This window comes from Cupressus sempervirens, chromosome 9, assembly GCF_028749045.1.
Source record: "Cupressus sempervirens isolate cs-2001-9-10 chromosome 9, ASM2874904v1, whole genome shotgun sequence".
In the NCBI taxonomy this organism is placed as follows: domain Eukaryota; kingdom Viridiplantae; phylum Streptophyta; class Pinopsida; order Cupressales; family Cupressaceae; genus Cupressus; species Cupressus sempervirens.
This window is the reverse complement of record NC_143126.1, coordinates 625,181,065-625,187,599: the sequence shown is the minus strand read 5'-3', so window position 1 is coordinate 625,187,599 and position 6,535 is coordinate 625,181,065. Positions and strand designations below refer to the sequence as shown.

At 34.0% G+C, this 6,535-nt stretch overlaps 1 pseudogene across 1 annotated transcript; it reads left to right on the top strand.

Moving 5' to 3' along the window:
• Positions 1-312: 312 nt before the first annotated feature.
• On the top strand, positions 313-2,842 carry LOC149540259 (jasmonate-induced oxygenase 3-like; annotated as a pseudogene). The gene is made up of 3 exons (XR_016355995.1): positions 313-844; positions 2,183-2,513; positions 2,594-2,842. The product of XR_016355995.1 is annotated as a jasmonate-induced oxygenase 3-like (transcript).
• The last annotated feature ends 3,693 nt before the right edge of the window (positions 2,843-6,535 follow it).

Sequence of the window (6,535 nt, the reverse complement as noted above, 5' to 3'; positions counted from 1 at the left end):
ATCAAATAAATATAAATTGTGCTTCTGTGAGCTGTTGGAGCGGTTGAGTAAGAGAGGATCCATAAGGCTATAACCCACGTGGGATTTAGGTTGTGTGCAGAGCCTGCCAATGGGTTTAAAGGCTGATTACCGCAAACCATGGACATCGTAGGTTGTACATGCAAGTCATGTTTGTCTCATTCAACTCGTAATATGTTATTGTTTTTTCATTTGCAAGCTAGCAAAATGAAAAGTATTTCTCCAACTATTTAAACAAGCTTGATGTGTGAAGAAATGCTCAAAACAATCTAAATTGTTTTTGTTTTGTTTCTCTTGGCAAAGATGGCAAGCTCTGATTCTTCTCTCTTTTATCCTTCTGCTCCTCTTCCTCCTTCAGTTGAATGGCCCGAGGAAATAGAGAGAGCCCAATCTATTGCAGAGAGTGGCATAAAATGTTTGCCTTCTAGATATGTAAGACCTGTGGAAGAGAGACCATATTCAGGACATGTGTTGGTTGAACAAGACATACCTCTTATTGACATGTCTGGTCTTCAAGATCCGAGGAGAGGAAAAACAATGGAAGAGAGTTCTGATGCAAGACGTGGGGATTCTTCCAAGTGATAAACCATGGAATGAGCTCTGAGCTTCTAAATGGTGGGAGGGATGTGTCAAGGAGGTTTTTTGAGCTTCCTTTGGAGGAGAAGCAAAAGCACGCAAATGACCCAAAAACTTATGTTGGATATGGGAGTAGGGTTGGTGTTGAAAAGGGTGTTGTTCTTGATTGGGGAGATTATTACTATCATCATTTCCTGCCGGCTTCTATAAGGGAGCAGCATAATTGGCCTTCTAAGCCACTTGAATATAGGTATATAATGTGGTAATGGGTAGTCTTTTATGTATATATGTATACGTGAAAGTGAGATATGCAGTCTTAGAAAACTATATATATGTGTGTGTGGGGGGAATCTTCTACTGTCTAACCATGTGGGAATGATCGTGGAATTGGATGTATAGATTAGAATGCTAAAAATGATTTTTTTGATAGGAACTTTTGTGTAGCTTACCTCTATTATTGCGTGAATTTGCCTACTTTTCTTGATCTCTCTTTTTTTAGGGTTTTTAGATTCCCGCAGAAGTAAGTTACAGTGGGATTTAAGTGTACATTCCATTAAGAGATAGAGAACTATATTTTGAGCTGTGTCTATGTAAATTATCTGTAGATTATCTGTCATGTTATCACTTTCTGGTGTTGTTTTCTGGTTGATAATAGATGTTAGGAAAACAAAATCAAAACCCAATCTTAATGTTAATACCGCATCATGTCAAGCAATATCTATCATGTTTCTGTTTATGGCTTGCTTTTAAGGCCTATGCAACATATTCTCTATTCCTTGTTCATTGTTGGAAGAAGTGCAGAATGGCTACATGGATCTGGATCGGGCAACATATATACATCTGCTGGAATTTTCTTTGTTTTTCTTAATAATAGGTGTCTATTGCATGTGTGTATCTCACTAACCCTAATAATTTTAATAAACCTCAGCGTAAATACTCTCTTTTTCCTTAAAAGAAGAATCAAATGTGACTGAATTATTATCTTGCAGCATTTTCCAGTGGACAACCTTGATATATGACTGGATATTTTATACAATTTGTATTTCTTTTGAAGCATTTGAATGATTATTTATAGACCTAACTGAATGGATATAGATTTGATTTGGATGGAATAATAGCTGTCTATTATACTCTATCACCGGTTCTGTTTGCAGTGTCGCATATTTATTGATTACATCAATGTTTTGGACATTTTATAATCTGTATAAAGATGAGGAGGAGAGCTGCAGGAGGTTAGAGCGATTCAAAATAATGATTTCACTCTACGATGACTTTACTCCTGCAGCTCTATTATTCTCATGTTGATGATAAGTTTTAGAGAGTAATTTCGAAAGTTTGATATAATCAATCCCTTATACAATATAATTTAGATAGAAAACAGATTTTAAATCATAAATTGTAGAAATGTACTCTCTTTCTATGATCGAACCAAACCAAGAACATAAAACAAAAACAGTGTCACCTTATGATGTATGCTCTACATGTATTCAATTTGCCCACAAGGATCAAAAAACAATATCATGTTGTGCTACTGTCAACTTTAAATAAAATCTATTTTCACACCATTCAACTGGTAATATGATTGTAGGACTACAATGAAAGAATACTGTAATGGTGCTGCAAAAGTGTGCAAGACTTTGCTATCTGTGTTCTCTGAAAATTTGGGCCTTCCTGCAAAACATCTTGAAGAAGCTTTTGGAGGAGAAGAAGAAATGGGAATAAGTGTGAGGGTGAACTACTATCCAGTTTGCCCACAACCAGACCTCACATTTGGCATCTCCCCTCACTCAGACCCAGGTGGCATCACCATTCTTCTTCAAAATGATGTTTCTGGTCTTCAGGTTAGGAAGGGAGATCAATGGGTGCCTGTCAATCCTCTCCCTCATGCTCTCATTATAAACCTTGGTGATCAGATTGAGGTGGGTATTTGATCATTATTTTACAACTGCATGGAGATTATTGGTGCTTATAAATTTCATTCATGCATTCCTTCCTGCAGATATTAACAAACGGCATCTACAAAAGTGTGGAACACAGAAGCATTGTGAACAATGATAAGGAACGCATGTCAGTAGTGATTTTCTGTAATCCAAATGGGGACAAGGAAGTTGGGCCTTCCAAAGACCTGATTGATGGTTCGAATCCTGTAAAGTACAGACAGATGACGTTCAATGAGTACCGTATGTTTATCAGAACCACGGGCCCTAAAGGAAAGGGTTACATTAACTCAATTAACTCATCGTCTTGAACATTTCACTGGGTTGTTATAATAAGAGAGAGTTTATAGGCCAATGGTAGTGATGTATAGTCTTCTAGCACAGTGCTCTCCTCTATGGAGTCATAGATTACAAAGCAAACTTTGCATCAATTTCATCACATATAATAAACCTGGTGGAACATTAATTTCTCCCACTTCGCATGAGGAGTGTATGGAGGAGTTCGTGAGGATAAAAATGGGTGTTCTTTTATATTGCTCTTAGCTATTGTTGTCATTTAGTTCCATAAGTCTTTAAATGTTTCTATGACATATATATATAGAGAATGAATTCTTCATTTCTAATCTTAATCTTTGATGTTGTGATCTAAACATTTGTATTGTTTCTTGAAGTGATGAACCAATTATTTGTGTTATTATGGAATAGTAACATTTTTTCATATTTTTTAGCTTTTTAGCTTCTATTAATGAACCCTACTAAGAAGAAGAAAAGTGAAAGCCATATACATGTATTTAACTTGTGTAATTAGTCGAAAGAAAAATCGACAATAAAATTAATATGTTCCTTCAAACAAAGAAAATTTACTACATGGGTAGATATTTATTCAAGATTCAATTATAATATAGTATAAAAGATTGTTTTTCTTGGTTCTTAGTTGGAGACTTTTGTTCCCATGTATCAAGTAGCAAAAATATTATCGATCATGTCTCTTAGTTGAAAAAGTTTTAGTATATAAATCAGGGTCTCATATCAAGTAACAAAATTTATCTTATGAGATCTTCCGTTAGGAAACCTTGAAAATCATTAACAAGAAATGTCTACAATCTCTAATTAACACATCTTCATTTCTCATGGTTCTTTTGCTGGCCTCATATAAAAAAAGACACTGTATGCTTCCTTTAGAGATGTGTAGTTTGTGACTACTCAAAACCAACCAGCAAAAATATGGACTCGATAATTATTTTACCTATTCGTTCTCATCCCTAGGAAAGCATTTACATGGATTTGGCTAATGTATTTTCATTGACTATTCATTTCCATGATTGATTTCTATGCTTTTTGACTGATTTAATAAAGTTCATTATATGTTACAAGACGAGTACACTTAGATTGTGCATGTACAACTAGGTAGTTCAATCATTTATATGTAAATCACCATTTGAGGTATGTCTTGGTTTTCAAACTTTTCTCTCTATATGAATTTCCCTTATCTTTTCTTCTCTAGTCACTATGCATATTTAGAAATAGAAGGATAAGGCCCAAGCATTCATCCAACATTTTTAAAATCTTTTGTCCAAAGAAAGTCAAATTCTTAAAAAGACTCAAGATTTAAGAAAAAATTAAGTTTGGTTCATATCTATCATTCTTTTCAAGTTGGGTATAAAGTTTTCTTATACTTGGAAAATACATAATTTATAGGAGGAAGTAAATGGTAAGGTCAACCTACTCCACTATGGACCGACTTGCACCATTATTTAGAAGGTACCTAATAATTTGTTTTGGCTTGATTTTCTTGCTTGGTTAGATAGATCCATGTTGTTTTTAATGTTGATCTTCTCAAGCACTACCTTGAACCAACATTGGAGATTGTGCTTCTTTTTAACCATCTTGTAGATGATGATCCTAATTTTCAGCTACTACTCAATTCAAACCAAGTTTCTGATACAAAGCCTTATGAAACTTGACATGGTCTTACCACTTTGTATCTCGTTGCCAAAAAAAATTGGTTTCAACATCAAGCATGTTGGATCTCATTTTTGTGAGTGTTGGAGTCCAATTTTGATACTTTTTTGGGGAATGATGAGGATTCATAAGGTGAAGCTTAGGAACTATTTTAATATTCTGTTAGTTTTGAATCCTATGTAAAATGGATAAGTCAAAGTAAAATATTAGTTTCTTAGTTGTTAGGAGATTATTATTAGTTAGTATGTCATGATTGAATTTGTTTGTTTGTTATTGTTCATTGTCTTATCTTGAGATTTGGAAGAAAGTGTTTGTTATTTAGTTATAAGATTTGGAAAATACTTCCAAATTCTTTCTTTAGGCATATTCTTGCCTATGAGTTCATAGCATTGTGCTCATAGAGACATATGTGAAATGTTCAAAAAAAAATTGTGAAAAGAACAATATCTTTGTTGAATATGTTTTCTAACTTCTATATTTTCTTGTTAGATCCATATTAAGGGAGGAGGTAATCTAAAGACAAATATAGAACTAGAAAACAAAATAAAATAAGAGAAAGTGAAGAAGATGACTCAAAATAATAATAAAATCGTGCTATGGATTTTTCATTATTTGTAGCATTAGATTAAATTGAGAATTGGTGAGTAGATATGTAGTGTAGAATTAATGACCAAATAGAAAAATGTCTTATCCATTGTTGTTGTAAAAAAAAAATTAAAACGCCCTACGCATTGCATGTAGTGCCTCTCCCATTTGACTTTTGTAAGTCGTCCTGATGGATGCAACCTTGTTGATCTTTTGTTGTGATGGGATCATGATTGTGACCCTGAGTGGTCTACACCATTGAGGTGTTTGGATTTATGTTTCTGTATCAGTTGCTTTGATTATGCTTTTGACTGATCTTTGAGATTATGATGTGATTTTTGGTTCACTGAGGTTTGTGCCAGTGGTTACCAGGATCGATGTGGTATCATGAGGTTGTTCCGTGATTACCCTGAGATGTGTGCAGAGATTGCACTGTGTGCTTTTTACCATGCTACACGGGACTAGGTTCCTGTAGCAGTGGTTAGTCATGTTTATGACTGAGTTTGCTTATGTGTTTTAAATGCCTTTTAATGCAGAGTAATCAATCATTATTAAATGCTTAAGTAATTAGAATGGATTGTTCATGTTGATTTATTGGGTTATGTGCTGAGGCATTTACCTTGTTTTATTTTGATCTGAGAGATATCTGTTCTCGTGTTATGTTTACATTTGAGATGACCTGAGGGTCAAATGTTACTCTTTGATTCCAGTATCATAGACATTAGACTACTATGTTGTTCAATTAATCATATTGCATGATGATGCTATTTTGAGATGACAGTGTGTTTTGTGATGTTATCTGGTTATTTGGTATTTGGACATACCTCTGATTTTGTTATGTGATGGATTTAATGCTATGGTTATTCACTTCATTCCTGCGTTGCTATGCCTTTTGCGAACGTGAGTGATGTAAATAGATTATTTTAATATAATTAAATAAATGGTTAAATTAGGTGATTTAACGCATTATTGCTTTGGCTATGTTATTATATGCAATTGCACTTGATCATGTTGTTTAGTGTGCAGGATTATATCCCTGGTAGTGGCACATGGAGTTAGTGATTCAGCCTTTCATATTTTACCAATGTTGTCCTTGTATGATCAACGTATCCTTTATTAAAATGTTTAATTTAAACCTTTCAGTAATTATTAAATCCGAACTCATTTGCATTATGTCATTAGACCAGTAAGTGTGTCTGTGCATTTAGAGGTTCGCATTGTCGTAAAAAGTTATTAAGGAGGTTTATGTGTTTTTGGATTTTCGGGCTTTTTAAATTGATTTATTTTAATTTCTAGCAGCTTTGTCATAGATGAATTCCTATTTATAGGAATGGCCTGTTTTCATTTGGGTCGATTTGGGGCTTAACTGGATTGGCTGGTTAAATGCCCTAATCGATTATTCACCCAAAAAGTGAATAAATATCCAAAAAGGAATTTAATTCCTCACTTCTCACTTT